The 17,304-nt window shown below is 51.9% G+C and overlaps 1 protein-coding gene across 3 annotated transcripts in view; it reads right to left on the reverse strand.

The window, feature by feature from the left end:
• SETD1B (SET domain containing 1B, histone lysine methyltransferase) overlaps positions 1–17,304 on the reverse strand; it is a 476,309-nt gene that overhangs the window by 355,242 nt on the left and 103,763 nt on the right. The window lies entirely within an intron of this gene.

A 17,304-nucleotide genomic window follows, 5' to 3' on the forward strand; every position in this document is an offset into this window, starting at 1 on the left:
CCACTTCTCAAAGCCCTTCGAGGTCCACAGGGAGCCCAACCGCTCAGATGCGTATAGTGGCGTCGCCCGGGTCAAACGATCCTTCCACCCCATCGCCAAGTTAGCCGCGTGCCACACTCGCACCATGACCCGCGTGGGGCCCGTCAGACGTGCGTCGAGCGAGCTAGAATAAAGCGCCCGATTATAGTCGCCGCCCGGCAGTAACATTTTATCCATCTCAAAGGCCGGGTTTAGAGCGGGCCCGTAAAGGCCGTGATTTATCGCAGCCAGCTGGGAGGCCCAGTAATATCGCTTGATGTCTGGGAGGGCAACCCCCCCCGTCGTACCACGGGAGCGTCAGCTTCGCCAGGGCGATACGCGGTCTACCCTCCCAGAACAGGCGGCGCTGCAAACTCTCCACCTCGCGAAAGTAGCGCACCGGGACAACGTCCATTGTGTTCTGTAAGGCGTACAGGAAACGTGGCAGCGACATCATCTTAAACAATGCCGCCCGGCCGAGCGGCGAGAGCGGCAAGCGCCTCCAACGCGCGACATCATCCTTCAGGCGCTGGAGGGGGGGAAGCAAGTTCTGTTTATACCGGGCCTCCGCGTCCAGGGTAATGAAGATACCCAGGTACCTAAATCCCCGCGGGGCAATCTGGATAGGACAACCTCGCGGAAGGATAGGAGCCTCCCCAGAGAGGACATACACACAAGATTTAGCCCAATTGATGACTAGGCCGGAGTTGAGGCCAAATGAGTGCAATACATCAACCAGCACCATCAGCGATTTACGCGGGGAAGCCAGGTACAAAAGAATATCATCAGCGTAAAGAGATACGCGGTCCTCATACTCGGGGGTCCATCGGAGACCACGGATAGAAGGATGCCACCGCAGCCACTCCGCCAGGGGCTCCAAGGCAAGCGCGAAGAGGAGCGGCGATAACGAGCAGCCCTGCCGCGTGCCCCTGCCCAGCTCAAACGGAGCCGACACTCTACCGTTTACAGCCACCTGCGCCAGCGGTCCGGAATACAACAATTTCACCCAACCGATGAATCCCGGGCCAAACCCAAACTTCGCCAACGTCGCCCAAATATATGGCCACTCAAGTGTGTCAAACGCCATAGTGGCGTCCAGGGACGCCAAAATGGCCGGCTCCCGTACGAACGGGACACGCGCGAGCACCCCATGCAAGCGCCGCAGGTTGAGCGCAGTGTTGCGATAAGGGATAAAACCGGACTGATCCTGGTGAATCAGATCGCACACCACGCCAACCAGCCGATTGGCCAACACCTTGGCGAGAATTTTGGGTTCCGCATTCAGCAGCGAAATGGGCCTGTAGGACGTGACCCGGTCCCGCGGCCTCCCCTCCTTGTGAATAACCACGATAGTAGCCAGACGCGGGTCTAGCGGGAGGGAACCCGCCGAACGGGCCGCGAGGAACATAGCACGGAGATGCGGCGCCAGCGTATTCGGTCGCAGCTTGTACAATTCGATAGGAAGACCATTAGGACCCATGGCCTTGCCGGAAGCGACCGAACGTATGGCGAGGGCAATTTCCTCAGATGTTGGTGCGGTGTCCAACGACACCCTGTCCTCCTCCGAAAGGGAAGGCAGCGCGATATCCCTGAGCAGGGCATGGGAATCATCTTCCGAGCGGGAGGACACTGGGGAATACACCCCACGGAAATATTCTGCAAAGCAATCAACAATTTCTTCCGGTTCAGTGACACACACACCATCCAGTTTCTCAATCGACGGGACAACTCGACTCGCTCTCTCCTTTTTATCCAGCCACGCAATCAGTTTCCCAGCCTTATCACCCACATCATACAGTCTCCCCTGTTGCTCTCTACTGAGGCCCCTGGCCGCCTCCGTGACGAGGGCCTTATAGGCCGCCTGCTTGAGTCGGAGAACATGTAGTTTGTCATCCGTCACCCCACATTCTAGGTCACCCTCCAACTCGGTTATCTCAGTTTCAACACGGGTCACCTCCTCCCGCTCGCGCTTCCGGGAATGGGAAATAAGGGACAGGGCCTCCCCCCGGAGTACCGTCTTGAAAGCCTCCCACAGGGAGACCGCCGATGACACTGACCCCACATTATCGTCAAAATATCGCTTAAGGGATTTAACCAATTCTGCGCGAATGGTGGGGTCACGCAGGTACCAGGGATTAATCGGGACCACCCTACCCTCCCCCCTCGGGAGAATGTCGAAGTGCAACAGGAGCGGGGAGTGGTCTGAAATACCCCGCGCCAAATGGCGCACCTCCCCGATCCTCCCCGCATGCGCCGCCGGCACCAGGACATAATCTAGCCTTGAGAGACTGCCATGGGCCCCGGAATGAAAGGAATACTGTTTCTGCGTAGGGTGTTTCAAACAGTCAAGACACTATTGACTATGGATTACCTCCCCCTCCTTTTTCCTTTGTTCATCGTCCTGCTCCAATTGCTACTGTTTTCAATGAAAATCCATCATGTTGTTTCTTTTTGTTACCTACTGTTATTGGTGAAATGCTGAGCTCTGATGGAATTCCAAATACTGATGTATGGACATATGTACCACCTGACCTACTTTTTGTGTGTGTGTTCTCTGAAAATAATCAAGTATTTTTTTTTTTTTTTTTTAAAGGAGGCATTTGAAGCTTTCAAATCAAGGGTCTTCAATTTACAACAAGATATTCAGATACAGTTGACGATATCTACCTTCCCATCTCTGTTGCTGGCTACTGTTTGTGAGAATGTTGTAGTTTACCAGGAGGAATCCTGAAATGTCAAGAGCAGAGGTATAGTTGAAGCAGATTGTCTTTGGCTGAAAGAAGATTTGAAAGCGGGCAAGGGAGGAGGTTAGTCATCAGCTACAATCAAATCAAAGAATGTCTTAATGGGTTTGGCTGGTGACCTGGTATTGAAAAGGGTAGCCTGTAAGCATACAGTCAATTGGTGATGTGAGGTAGCTGGATATTAGATTGGTATGTAGTGCTTTTGTTCAATACTCTTTGCCTTTAATTCTGTGATCAATGAAGGTCAGAAAGGAAGGTCAGGTTACCGAGGTGTAAACCCCAGTGGGCTTACTCAGTTGAAAACGGTCCCTGATCATGCAAGCCATCATTGGTGCACAGATGGTGACGGACCATGCAAGTGGAGAGGAGCTAAGCAAGATTTGATAGGTTGAAGGACAAAGGGAGTGTTTCTGTTTTTGTGTAAGCCTATTTTTTGGCTGGCAAGCTGAGGTAGTAATGCTAGATTATTCTTCAGCTCAGAGTCAGCTACGATGGGTTTAAACCACACTCGTCATGCACAGGAGATGCAATTCAACATACTCAAATGCTGGCTGAATGCTTCTGATGTGCATAACTGTCTAGAACAGGTGTCCCCAACTAGTCCATCGCGAGCTACCAGTAGCTCCCAGACACCTTAAAGGTAACTCGCAGCCTTGATTTCATTTATAATTAAAGACCAGGGTCACATTTTCTTTTTAAAGATCAGGGAAGGCTGTGTTTATTTTTACATCATTATCAGGCTGCAGATAGCAGGGCCCGATAATGAGCAGTGCGCAATCAGATGTATGACCCAAGCTGAGGCTAGAGCACAGAGGTGACAAACTGAAGCACTGGGGTATTTAACTAGTAAATTAAAGTCGTTGTCAATTCAATATTGGAATGTGAGAACAAAATGATGTTTGAGTGCTTTTAAATGGGAGAATATTAAAAATGAAAAGTTACCCTAATGATTAAGTTAACTCTTCATTTTAATTTTCTCCCATTTCAAAGTGTTGCATTTATCTAGAGCAGGCCTCTTGCTTCGAATTGCCAGTAGATATGTAGAACTGAAAAAACAATCATTTTTTTAATGGGAGAAATTTAAAGTGCAAAAAAAAAGTTCCATATTTTGAATGGTTTTGCAGAACATCTTTCTGCACTTCAATTTTCTCCCAGTTAATAAAAAAATGATTCTATATATGTGGAGCCACATACGCAAAAGGTATGTCCTGTGCCACAAGTACATATGACACAGGCTCTCAGTCACTCATACATATATCCCATTCATACGCACACATGTTCATACATCCCAAAGGACAAGCTCTCACTAACATTCATGGCAGCCCAGTCATAGTGCCACTAGTCAAAGTATTTTTTTCAAACCATAGTATCTGGATCTATGGACACTAGCCTTAAAGTCAATGAAGCTGGTCATGGGGGTGTCTGATAACAATGCGCTAGCTGTTTATCCTTCCGTAGCTCATAAGGATTTGAACAGAAGTAGCTCTTGTAGGAAAGTGGGTTTCTGTTGCAGTAACCACCCCACTTTTTGCCAGACAACTGATGCACTTTGACTTAATGTGCCCTGGGTCCCTGGTAATCGGGTACCCAGGGCCTGTGTTAATTCCCCAAACCTAACTCAATTGGCATCTCTGGCCACAGGTCAACCCCTGGTACATGGTACCACAGGTACCAGGGCAGACCTCTAAGGGCTGCAGCGCTTATTGTGCCAGCCTTAGAGGCGAGAGACAGACAGACACACACACACACCTGAACCCACTGCCTATGCATAGATCAGTCACCCCTCTAGCTGGGTGCCCCATATCAGTGGTGAGGGTACAGGTGCATGTGCCCTGTGGCCCTACAGTGTCTAAGTCCATTCTTAGACATTTTAAGTGCAGTGCTGCCATGAAGAGTATATAGTGCTGGGAGCTTGTCATTAACTCCACAGCACCACAATGGCTACGCTGAAAACTGAGAAGTTTGGTATCAAACTTCTCAGCACATTAAACCCACACTGATGCCCGTGTGGGATTTTATGAAAAATGCACACAGAGGGCATCCTAGCGATGCCCCCTGAAAAACGACCAGCCTCTGGTGGGTTTCCTGACTGGTACACACCAGCCAGCCACCACAAGACATATTCCTGGACCCCTAGGGTTGAAGCCTTCGCTCCCCGAGCCCAGAAACAAAGCCTTTCCTGGGCGAAGGTTGTGAGAAAGTGCCATGTTTCTTGCATGGTATGCCCCCACGTTTTGCTGAATTGCTTATGTACTTTGACCGAGTGTGCCCTGGGCTCCTGCCAATCAGGTACCCAGGGCCTGTGTTCCTTCCCTAAAACTGCATTGAAGCCTAAACCCAATTGGCATCTCTGGCCACATGTCAGCCCCTGGTAAATGGTACCCTAGGTACCCAGGGCCACTGATGCCAGTGTGGGATTTAATGTGAAATGCAAGACAGAGGGCATCTTAGAGATGCCCCCTGAACCTAACCAACAACCAGCGTCCTGACTGAGAGGCTGCCTAGGCTTCCACCCAGCAGACATGTTGCTGGACCCCTGGGTAGAGAGCCATCCACTCTCGTGGGTCTGCAACAATGCACATCCTGAGCGAGGTGCTAGGTCTCCTCCCCCAGTATGGGCAAGGGAAGCTTCAAAGGCCTGCCGCCTTTGTGAGCTTCTCCAGGCCACTTGCTGTATTCAGCAACTGGCCCCCACCGGTTCTGACCCCCACTCTGGCGGGAAGATCGGTGGGAAAACCCAAGTGAGGGAAGGGGGAGTGCCAGCCTCTGCCAACCCCACCCCTCAGGTGGGGGAGGCGAGATGAAGCACAACTCTGGGCTCTCGCCATCTTGAGGATGGGGAGCCCTACCCAATCAGAACTAGGCTCCTGTCTCACTCCCACTGGAGAGTGGCAGGATATGGGGTGTACCCACCCCAGGGAAGGGACCAATTGGTCCCCGACGTTCACCTACCTGTATTGCCCCTAAATGTAGTATTTTGGGGGATCCCTGAAAATTCCTGCCTCAGATCCCGATTCCGAAACTCCCACGAAGAAGAAGAAGAAAGAAGACCTGCCGTGCAGCTGCTAACAAGAGGACGACACCAACTGACTTGGCCCCAGGCCTACAGGCCTGTCGACCCTCTAACCTGCTCCTGCTAAATCCTGGCGTCTCCAGTGGTCAGCAACCTCGAAAACCCTGGAGGACCCGACTGCCTTGCTCCTCTATAAGACTGGGACTCCCACGAGCAGTGGTTCTGCTCAAACAAGCAACAACCCCTGGTGCCAAGCCAGGAACCGCGAATCCAGCACACTCTGCACCCGCCGAGCCCGGCCTGTGCTGGAGTGAACAAAGACCACGAGGACGTCCCCCCGGCGACAGTGACCAAGAATTCAGCACCCAAGGACCCTCCTCGACACTCCTGACGAAGTGTGCAGCCTCACAACCAGGGACCCCCCCACCCAACCGCGACCAGCTGAGGGCAAGATTTCCCGACGCCAAAAGACACCCCTGCACCCGGTGCCCTGCGGCCCCCTGTGCCCAACTCCTGGGTGCCTACCTAACCTACAGCTCCCCAACTTACCTCTCGAAGTGGTGGTCGCACCTGAGGAATCTTTGTCCCCGAGCTTAGAGCCTTTGTTCGCCTTGCAGCTTCTCCATTGAAATACATTGAGCGCCCGACGGCTCAAAAGCACCCTGCACCCAGCCGCCCGAGTGCCCCTGGAAGTGCGACACCTATCCCATCTTACTTCCCCCACTTACCCTGTGTAAGTGACCAGGAGCTCAGCTCCGACAGCCGCGTGGCCTGCCTGCAAGTAGCCACCAACCTAAAGCCGCCTGTCCGCCATAGGCTAACTTTGGGCCTACTCTCTCTGCACCAGACTGCCCCTGTGCCGCTGAAGGAGTAACAACTGTACCTACCTGACTCTGGGAGACCCAGAGTCTATGCCCAGAACCTTAACTCTACCAGTTGAGTACTTACCTGAAAGCCGATAACTCACTTTTTCTCCATAGGGTAACATTGACTGGTTTTCACTTGGAATTTCTTCTGTCGAGTTTTGAAACTTTGAAATATTCACAAAAAAATCACCCGATCAACGAAAACTAAATTACTCACCTGTTATCAGGAGAGATCCCAGTGCTGGATCTTTGTGCCCAGCACCTACAAAGCAATTACAACTGTGATTTACCGATAACCAAAGTTTCCTCCATAGGATAACATTGCCTGGTTTTTGCCAGAAATTCTTCTAAGTGTCGATTTTTGAAATATACAAATATTCCTTAAAAATCGCCTGTGTAACAAAAACGATTTCTTTCAACTGTTTACAGGAGATGCACCAGGGCTGAATCCAGGATCCAGCCCTGAGTAGATAAACCTATGCAAAGTAATTGATACTGTGTTTACTTTAAAACTCCCATTGAGCTCAATGTTATAGTTGTGTTTAACTTGTGTTGCCTATTGCAACAACTGTAACTATTGCATTTAAAAGTCTGTTGCTTATTGAAAGTATTTAACTAAAGCATCTCATTCTGAGAAAGTATTTTTGATACCTACTTGTGGTTCTAAAATAAAACAACTGTATATTTTTATATACAAAACAATTGGCCTAGAGTTCAGTTCTCGAGTGTGTGAGACAAATGCTTTACACTGTCCTCCTATACTGCCTTACTGCTCGACCAAGCTACCACTTTAGAGAGTAAGGTTATATCTAACTTTAGCCTCTGCCAAACCTCTGGGGAATGTGAATTCTGTGCACACTGAACCTTACGTTGGTGCAGTATATACAGAGCCACTTTCTTACAGAGGTGTTCACACCTCCCCCAGGCCAGGAAGAGCCATCTATGGCAGGGGAGCTTCAAAAGCCTGGCAGCCTTGTAATGCGACCCCAGCCCCTCCTGCTAGCAGGAGCAGGCCCCCTTCCCGTCTCCCCTCCTTTTCGGCAGAAAGACAGGTGGGAAAAACTAGCCAGCTCAGAAGGTGTGCCAACCTCTGCCAAGTCCACCCCTCAGGTGGGGGAGGAGAGGTGAAGCCCTCTCTCAAGATGGCAGCCAATCCCCAATCAGGATTAGGGATTGTGCTCACTCCCCCACGTGGGCCAAGAACACCAAGGGTGTAGTCACTCTAAGGTCAGTGGCCCATTGGCTACTGACCTAAAGACCTCTAAAAGGCCCCCTAAATACAGTATATTGGGGGCAGCCCTGAACCAAGAAAGGAGATTCCTGCAACCTAAGAAGAACAAGCATTTGCAATGCAATCGGTCTCGCATTCACACGATTTTGACCTATTCGTATTGTAAATGGCAATGCCTTTTATTTAGGTGTTGGTTTTTAAAACATAAAAGGCATTTTTATTTACAATGCCAATAGGTAAAACTGGGCAACCCCTCCCCCCCAGTAATTATGTGTCCACGAATCCCTCCCCTCATTTAGCATTCACTGCGCAGGTCACCGGCACGTTCGTGTAAGTTTGATGTGTAGAAAGAATTCGCGCATTGCCGCTTTCAGGCTCAAAATGAAGTCTGACCTAATTTCTCAAAGTTGCCCCACTTTTGTTGTTTTTTTGCATTTTTTTACTGCGCGAACTCGACACAAAGTTAACAAGCGCTGTATGAGAGTACCAATTAAATTATATGAGATCATTATTTTTTTTAAGTACGGTGAGATTAAGTTTTTGCCCAGAGTCATAGGGTGTTGAGCTGACGGGTTCAAGGGTCGGCAGTTTTAGCGTAACGCCACATCTCTCCTACATACATTTCTTTAGATATTCCCCCCCCCCCTTCACAGCCGAACGAAATTCCTGTGAGTTAAGCGAGTTATCAATCCATTTGAAGTAAATGGCGTAAGAGCAGTTTTAGTTGGTCGATCACATTATAGTGACTATAGGGAAATCCTGCACTGAGGATGGCATAGGTTTGCCTTGAAGTTTAACTCAATTGAGGTTTTCGGATGCGTTTGACGTGTGAAGAAGGATAGTTGTAAGGGTTTCACAATGTCAGTCAAGAGTGCAGCTTGGTTTTAGTCTTTATAAACAGTTCGGTTAATCTAAATATGGTTGCTTTGTTTATGCAATTTTAGTGTAACTGTAGACACAGAAAGGTGCACGTGTTTTGCCAAAGTTATTTCTTGAGATGTAAACAGCGTTACTGGAGATTTAGGCAGTCATGTTTCGCTTTTTAAAAATACACAAATATTCATACGTGTAAATAAATGCACACATGCATATATGGCGTGACTATTCCAGCTACATATGCAATTTTGCACGCAGTCCTTGAAGACTCGGCGGGTGGGGGGATAGGAGCGCTACCGTGAAAAAGGCACATACGTGGCTGCGCATTCCTGCTCCACCCCCACCTCCAATAAAACATCTCCAGAGCCGTGGTTTCCCCTCCTTCTGCTTGTCCACGATGCAGGAAAAGGACTCATCCTCGCAGCCTGCAGAGCACCATGGAAACTGCTGTTTTTTGTGGAAACGGTAGCCACAGTAAAGTCATTCGACTCGGTCTTCTTTTCTTTGACAACCGAATACATGTATGTTTGGTGAAAACGGGGGCGCTAGGTGGCGCTAGAGCGGAATGGCCGCCTCTGGGTGAAGCTCCCGCAGCCCGGAAAACTTATCCGCTTAATTATCCTCTCCACATGCTGCCAAGACAATCCGATGTAGGGGGCATGAAGGCTCGTGAGCCACCGCGCTAACGGTGCAAGTTGTGGCGAGAGCAGGTCCGCGGGTGGACAGCGACCGCCGATTGAACGTTGGACGGTGTGGAGGTGTGCCGTGCTGGAGGTCGTGGCTGGGCAGAGCATGCCTACGGGAGGACGTGGCGCCCACGAGGTGAGGAGGCCCCGCGGGACCCGGAGGAGGAGTTGGAAGGGGGAGCTGTGGCGCCTCGCTGCCCGCCGCACCACGGCCCAAGCAGGAGCGGAGAGGCGCCCTTTGGCCGGGCGCGGAGCTGAGGAAATCGCTGACAGCTGAGGCCTGGCGACACCGGGAGTGAGGCGGCGGGACGGTCGCAGGCCCTGGAGGGCGGGCCGTGCCGCAAGTGTGCTGCCTGGTGGTGTGATACGCTGGAGGAGGCGGCTGGAACAGTAGGCGACTGATCGCCTGCACCGGCGTGGCAGACACCGCTGACACCCCTGCTACTGGATGTCGTGGAGGGTGAGAAGTGAATGGCTGGAATCTCGGAGCTGCGGTGCCTGGGAGACGCGCAAAGGTGGCTGTCGCGGTAAGACTGCCCCGCTGAGAGACGAGCTTTGAGGAAGCCTGTGTGACGCCTGCTCCCTAAGAAGGGCTCAGGTGGCTCGTGTGCGCTGGGGCCCAAGACTACTAGAGTGGTCCCGCAACTGAGTTCGTGGGTGCTTGGCTGGAGGGCTGAGATCAGACTGGCCGCCACGGGACCTGCCCCTAGCAGATATCCATGTTTGGGCCAACAAACCCACAGGGCACTACTAGATACAAGGGAGTGCGGGCCGGCAGGCTGGATTGACCCGGTGGATGAGGTGACGCCACGTGTGACCGGGTGAGAGACTGGTGAAGAGAGTCACCCGGAAGTGGCCTGAAGTGGCACGCTACTCCAGAGGGGAGCCATAGTTGGGAGAGAGAAGGACGAGTGTCTCCCGCCTGGACTACGGAAAATAGCTTGCTGGTGGCGGAGTGGTGTGGACTGGGGGCAGCTGGCCGGCCTCCACCACCGCAGCAAGATGGGGATGACAGACGCGCGGCAGTCGTGACTCCCGTTCGAGTCCAAAAAGAGCTCCAAGGCGGCCCCGGAGGGCGTAGGGGCTGATGCGCCAAGCACTCGAGAACAGCCACCAGAAGCTGACACGGACATGAAGGCCATCCTGCTTGAAGTGCGACAGGGCATAGCGACGATTGCGACCAAGATGGACGACATGAACACGAGGATGGACACCATAGTACGCAAATTGGACGGGCACGAAGACAGACTTAAAGAAGCCGAAAAAAGAATCTCGGACTTGGAAGACGCCGCCACGCACACGCAGCAAACCGTGGCCCAGATGGACAAACTGCTGAAAGTGATCGCTGCCAAGAGCGAGGACATGGAGGCGCGCAGTCAGCGCAATAACCTCCGCCTCCTAGGCATACCGGAGAGTACCAACATGGGCAAGATGGAGCTGTATATAGAGAAGCTGCTGTTGGCGGTGGTGGGGGCGGAGGCCCTGTCCCCCCAGTTCGTAGTTGAGAGGGCACACCGCTCGCTGGGACCCAAGCCACCGGTGGGGGGCACGCCCCGGCCCATAATAGCTAGTCTCCTCAACTACCGGGAGCGAGATGTGGCACTCAGGGTGGCGAGGGAAAAGAAGCAACTCAACTATGACGGCGTAACCTTCACTATCTACCCGGACTTTACCGCCGCCGTACAGGAGGACAGGCGGCGCTTCCTCCCAGTAAAACAAAAACTGCGTCAGGCGCAAATAGACTACGCCCTGCTCTACCCGGCGCGCTTGAGGATCACCCATCAGGGGCGCCAGATGTTCTTTACCAGGCCGCAAGAGGCGGAGGAATTCTTGAACCAAGTGAAACGGCGTAATAAAACATCCAGATCCGCAGAGGGCTCGGGGACGCCCACCACATCGGACATCGACTAACGGAAGTATGGTGACAGGGTGCTTTTGGAACTGGCTGAGTGGGCCTGGAGGGGCCCCTGCACCCTTGGTCGCTGTGATTTCCACATACCTGGACTAGTAAGCACTTGGCATGTTGGAGCCCACACGATCTACACCGGGCACCCTAGTTGCCTCTGGAGGAAGCGGGGAACTGCTCCGCGCCTCTGGGGGGAGCGGGAGAAGCTGGCTGCCGCCTGGTGTAAAGCCCCCACCTGGGAGAACCCCTGACTAAAACTGTGAGTGGTTTCTGCCTTCATATGGCAGGCTTAATGGCCGAGTTGCGGAACTGTTCAATGGGTAGGGAGGGGGGAGAGAGACACAGTACTGGCATAATTGGGATGTTTCAGTGGGAGGGGGAAGGGGGGTAGTTGGGGAAATTGAGCTTCACAACCTTGAACTGATAGAGAGAACACGGTCGGGATGCATGGACATGGACACTGATGGCACCTCACTAGATATACGTTCCGCCCTCTGCATTGCGGATACCTTAGCGGGGAGGCATGCCGCAACCAGGTGATATAGGAGTTATGTCCTGGAATGTGCGAGGGCTGGGGGATCCCAGAAAGCGAAGGCAGGTGCTGTCCTATCTGGACCGTCATCACATCGGAGTGGACTTTCAGCAGGAAACCCACCTTGCCCCCCAGCGCTCTACTTTATTTGCTAGTCGGTGGGCTGGGTACCGCCTGTTTGCCTCTTACTCCTCATATGCCCAGGGGGTAGCAATTCTTATTAAACGACAGGTGCCCCTCCAGCCTCTGGGAGAGATACAAGATCCACAGGGAAGGTATGCTATAGTATGGGGCAGACTGGGACATGAAACAATCACTTTGGTCAGCTGCTATGGTCCGAATGTGGATGCCCCTGAATTTTTCTCGTTGCTCTGGGGTAAGGTGACGGCACTTGACACCACGCACATCATATGGGGAGGAGATTTTAATGTGGCGTTGGATTCCCGGCTGGACAGGTCCACTGCGCAGCTGCGACACTACACTCGCTCGCAGGCTGTGTTGCGGGACATCTTAGAGGAGGGAGGGCTCGTGGATGCATGGCGACACAGACACCCACACCGGAGGGAAGGCACACACTTCACGGCGGGAGCGGCATCCTGGGCTAGGCTTGTTTACTGCCTTATATCAAGGGGGTTAGGCCCGACTATAAAGGGGGTCGGCCACTTAGCACGCACATACTCCGATCACTCTCCGGTTCACATAACGATTGACGTATTGGGGAAGGGGGGGAAACTCGCCCTCTCTGGCGCCTTCAGCCTGCGGCCTTGCTGGACGAGGTGTTCCGCACGGAATTGGAGGAAGAGATCCGGGACTTTTTTCAGAGGAACAGGGGTTCGGTGCAATCGATAGCCACAATCTGGGAGGCCTTTAAGGTCACGATTAGAGGGGTGTGCATTGCCAAAATTTTCGGAGTGTTGCGGGACATCAGGAGGCGGCTCCGGAGACTGGAGGAGACGCTGAAGGCATTAGAGGTGCGCATGGTGGAGGGAGATGGCAGGCAAGCATCGACCAAATTAAGAGAACAATTGACGGAATATGTTGACGAGGCGACCCGAGAGGCCCGGTTTATGGGGAAATACTGGCAGGCCCGGAGATATGGCGAAGGGGAGCGACCGGGGAGAATGCTAGCGGACGCGATTAGAAAACCCAAAGGATCCTCCTCTATCCTTGAGATACAGAATGAGGGGGGTAGCGCTTGTAGAAACACGGCGGACATACAGGCCGCATTCATGGATCACTATGCAACACTGTACGCTACGCAGCGCGGGGATGATCTGGAGTTAGACTCCTTCCTCGGAGATGTGGCACTGGGGTGGATGGAGGATCACCACCGTGAATTTCTGTGTGCCCCGTTCGAACTCGATGAAATACGGGAGGCCATCATGCAGCAGAAGTCTGGCAGGGCGCCGGGCCTTGATGGCCTGCCGCCTGAATTCTATAAGGAATATATCAATATCATGGCCCCGGCCCTGCGGGAGGTGTACGGGGAATCCTTGGAGGCTGGACTACTCCCCCCCCCTCGATGAGAGAGGCGTTGATCGTGTCTCTCCTGAAGCCCGGTAGGGAGCCCACGCTCTGTGGCTCCTACCGACCCCTGTCGCTCCTGAACTGTGACACAAAAATTCTGGCAAAGCTTATTGCAAACCGGGTACTCCACCTGATTGACAAACTGGTGCTGCCGGACCAGGCCGGCATTATTCCTGGGAGGGCGACCTCCCACAATCTCTGCACACTGTTCTCTGTCATGCAGAATGTAGCGCCTGAGCTGCCGCTGGCCGCAATTTTTCTTGACGCCACAAAAGCGTTCGACTCTGTAGAATGGGATTACTTGTTTGGTGTCCTAGGCCGTATGGGATTCCTCTCCTGGATAGGGCTCCTCTATCGGCAGCCATCAGCTAGAGTGTCCATTAATGGACGGGTATCGGACGCAATCCCCATTACTAGAGGGACTAGGCAGGGCTGCCCCCTGTACCCCCTGATCTTTGCGCTGGCGGTTGAGCCTCTGGCATGCAGACTGCGGCAACACCACAATGACCGTGCGCTCCGTTTCCCTCTGAGACAAATACTGATCTTGTTATATGCCGATGACCTGAGCTATACATCAGAGACCCCCAAAGTAATTTGAATCCGCTACTGCGCGAATTTATAATATTCGGGAAACTCCGGCATTTCTATAAACTGGGGAAAGCCGCAGCTGTGGCCTCCGACGCCGGCAGTGCACAGATTTCCCCTTGACTACCCCTTAACCTGGTGTGATACGGATCTGCGATATCTTGGTATCCAGATATCGGGGGACAGGGACGAAATGATCCGCCTAAACTATGGAACGGCTATGGGCCGGCTTACCTCCAGTGTTACGCGATGGGTCTCCCTGCCGTTGACAATGGCGGGGAGGGCCTCGCTGATCAAGATGGTGGTGTTGCCGCAATTCCTATATTTATTTTTAAACCTCCCCTACTACCCGGGACGAGAATTCTTCAGAACACTGCGGTCCGAATTGTTGCGTCTCTTCTGGGGTGGGAAGAAACCGAGAGTCCAGTGGGCGACACTTACGAGACCAGTGGCGCAGGGGGGTTTTGATGTCCCGGACTTCAAATAATATCACGCTTGTTCTCAGGCACACTACCTGTACTACTGGGTCCACCCTCCAGATTGCATGCCGCAGGTGGCGGCGGAGCAGTGGCTAGCGGACCCGATACCCCTGGATGGGGTGATTCACGAACCGCCCCGCACACGTGGGAGAGATATGTCAACAATTACAAGCACGGTCGGAGCGTGGCACTACATTAGGAAGGTCATGGGAGCGCCGTGTCTCTACGCGGCAGCCTTGCCCTTGACATACCACCCTGGCCTATCGTTGCTGCAAGAGACGGGTTTCCGGCAGTTGTGTGCTCGTGTGCACAAGCAGACTTGGGGGGCTCTGTTCTGCAACGGGACCTTTTGCACATCCGCGCAATTTTTTGGCGACCTGCGGCCCACACCGTTGGAGATATTTCTTTATGTGCGACTGAGACCGGGATTGCGGGCCCTGTTTCCGGATTTCCCACGGGAACCGGAATCTCTTAAGCCAATGCAGCAACTGTTGCAATGCAAGACCCCTGGACATGCAGTGTCTAACCTGTATCGACTGATACGAGCGGAAGGAGACTGCCCCAGTGGGGACGCTCGAAAACAGTGGGAACATGACATGGGCAGGTCACTCACGGATGACCAGTGGCTTTACTGCTGCTTGCAGACAGCAGAGATCTCGGGTAGTGCTCGGCTTCGAATTATTCATTACAAATATTTGCAGCGCATGTATCACACGCCGGCTAGATTATGTCGCTTCGGGCTGAGAGACTCAGACTGCTGTGATAGGTGCGGCAGAGAGGGGGCCGGGTTTATGCACCTGGCCTGGGAATGCCCGGTGGTGATGCAGTATTGGAACCGTGTTTTTGGGGCGCTTGCGGAGAGGATAGAACAGCCAGTGGCGTTGGACCCGTTGATTGCTCTTTTAGGCTACACGATGCAAATCCCCAGAGCGTGTCGCAAATATGCTACGTTGGCCTTGCTGCTCGCCAAGCGCAAAGTGGCGTGTCGATGGGGGAGAGGGCGGGCCCCCCCAAGTTTAAGGACTGGTTGCATGATCCGACGTATAGCCAGGATCAACTGACACAATATGCGGAGACGCTGCCCAGAGCCTCGAGACCCTCAGACATATGGGCCCCTCTCCAGAGATACTTGCTAGCCCATACAGAGGATTCCTAGGTGGGGGTGGGGGGCTGTCGCACATACTGGCCGGTCCGCGCACATGCTGTCCACTGCCACATCTGCTTGTCTGGACCCTGTGCACTACACTAGCCTGGTGGGGCCTAGAATGCGGAGGGGTAGGCCTTGGGAGGGCCTGGGCGGAGTGGTCAGATGTTGGAGTGTCTTATTCTTGATGTTTGTAACTACATTGGATGTATAGATCGACGGCGAGGTGCATGTGTCCAATGGATCTCGGATTGTATTGAGCTGTGTAATACCTGACCGGCAAGTGATGTTGCTCTGTTTGTTATACAAGGCAGAAGAGGTGGTTTGATTCAGAATGCACCAAGGATTATAGAAGTCTAAAGCGTGCTATACATGCTACAGAGAAGGATACTGATTTAATCAGGAATTGTAGGAATGTCTATAAGCAGACCCTTAAAAACAGGAAAAATGCTTTAAAGTTGGAAGCATGGGATGCTTTATGTGACGCCTCGTTAAGCAAAGACTCTGCCTCATTCTGGAAAGTTGTTAATGCCCCTTTTTTAAATTTCAGCGACACGGACCCACTAGACGTGGCAATTACTGAGAGTGAGTGGGCTGAATATTTTGCTAAGTTGTATTCCATTGTACAGGACAATATGGAAAGTACCAATGATAATATCCATTTGAGAGACTGTACACAGAGTAGTAGCCAACTTGAACTTGAAACAACAATAACAGAGGTGCAGAAATGTATTGATGCATGTCTGGCGGGAAAAGCACCTGGGCCTGATGGAGTCCCTGTCGATTTATTTAAAAACAACAGGGAACTATGGGCTCCAATCCTTACACGTTTGTTTAACGCCACTCTGAAAAAAGGCCTCCTCCCATCGTGGTGTGAATCCCTGATAGTCCCAATTTTTAAAAAGGGTGACCGTGAAAACTGCAAGTGTTACCGCCCAATATCACTCCTGGATTCTACTATTAAAATTCTAGGAAGGGTAATTTTAGATAGGTTACATGTATGGGCTAATGAAGCTAATATTCTAAGTGACCTGCAGTATGGCTTTAGGAAAGGTCTTAGTACTATTGAACAGTGTTTGAATTTGCATATTTTAATTGAAAAATACACCAAAGTTAAAGAGGGACGAATGTTTTTAACTTTTGTGGATCTTACCTCTGCATTCGACTCAGTAACACATTGTAAACTTTGGGTAGTTATGAATAAACTGGGTGTGGATAAACAGATTATTAACTTCCTGAGAGATCTTTATGCAGGAGCATCGGCCAGAGTAAGATATGGAAAAAATGGCGAATGCACTAGATCCTTTGCAATCAAAAGGGGTGTACGACAGGGCTGTGTCCTGGCGCTGTTCCTTTTTTTACAACGTGGAAAAGACATTGATAACTGAGTGTAGGGAAGTGCCAATGGTAGGGAAAAGATCAATCCCAATTTTGCTATATGCAGACGACGCGGTCCTGATGGCTAGAACACCGCAGGCCATGCAAAGAGTAGTTACATCCTTTTTTGATTTTATGAATCAGCTTGATCTAAGCATAAATTGTTCTAAGACATTCACCATGCACTGTGGGCCGGGTGCACAGAGGAAGAAAAAAGCAATTTATATTGGAATTACCCCAGTAGAGGACACTTTAACATTTCCCTACCTAGGGGTCTTAATTGATAGTTCTGGGCTATGGAACAATACAATTAAGACAAG

The sequence above is a fragment of the Triturus cristatus genome, chromosome 11 (genome assembly GCF_964204655.1).
Source record: "Triturus cristatus chromosome 11, aTriCri1.1, whole genome shotgun sequence".
Classification (NCBI taxonomy): Eukaryota; Metazoa; Chordata; class Amphibia; order Caudata; family Salamandridae; genus Triturus; species Triturus cristatus.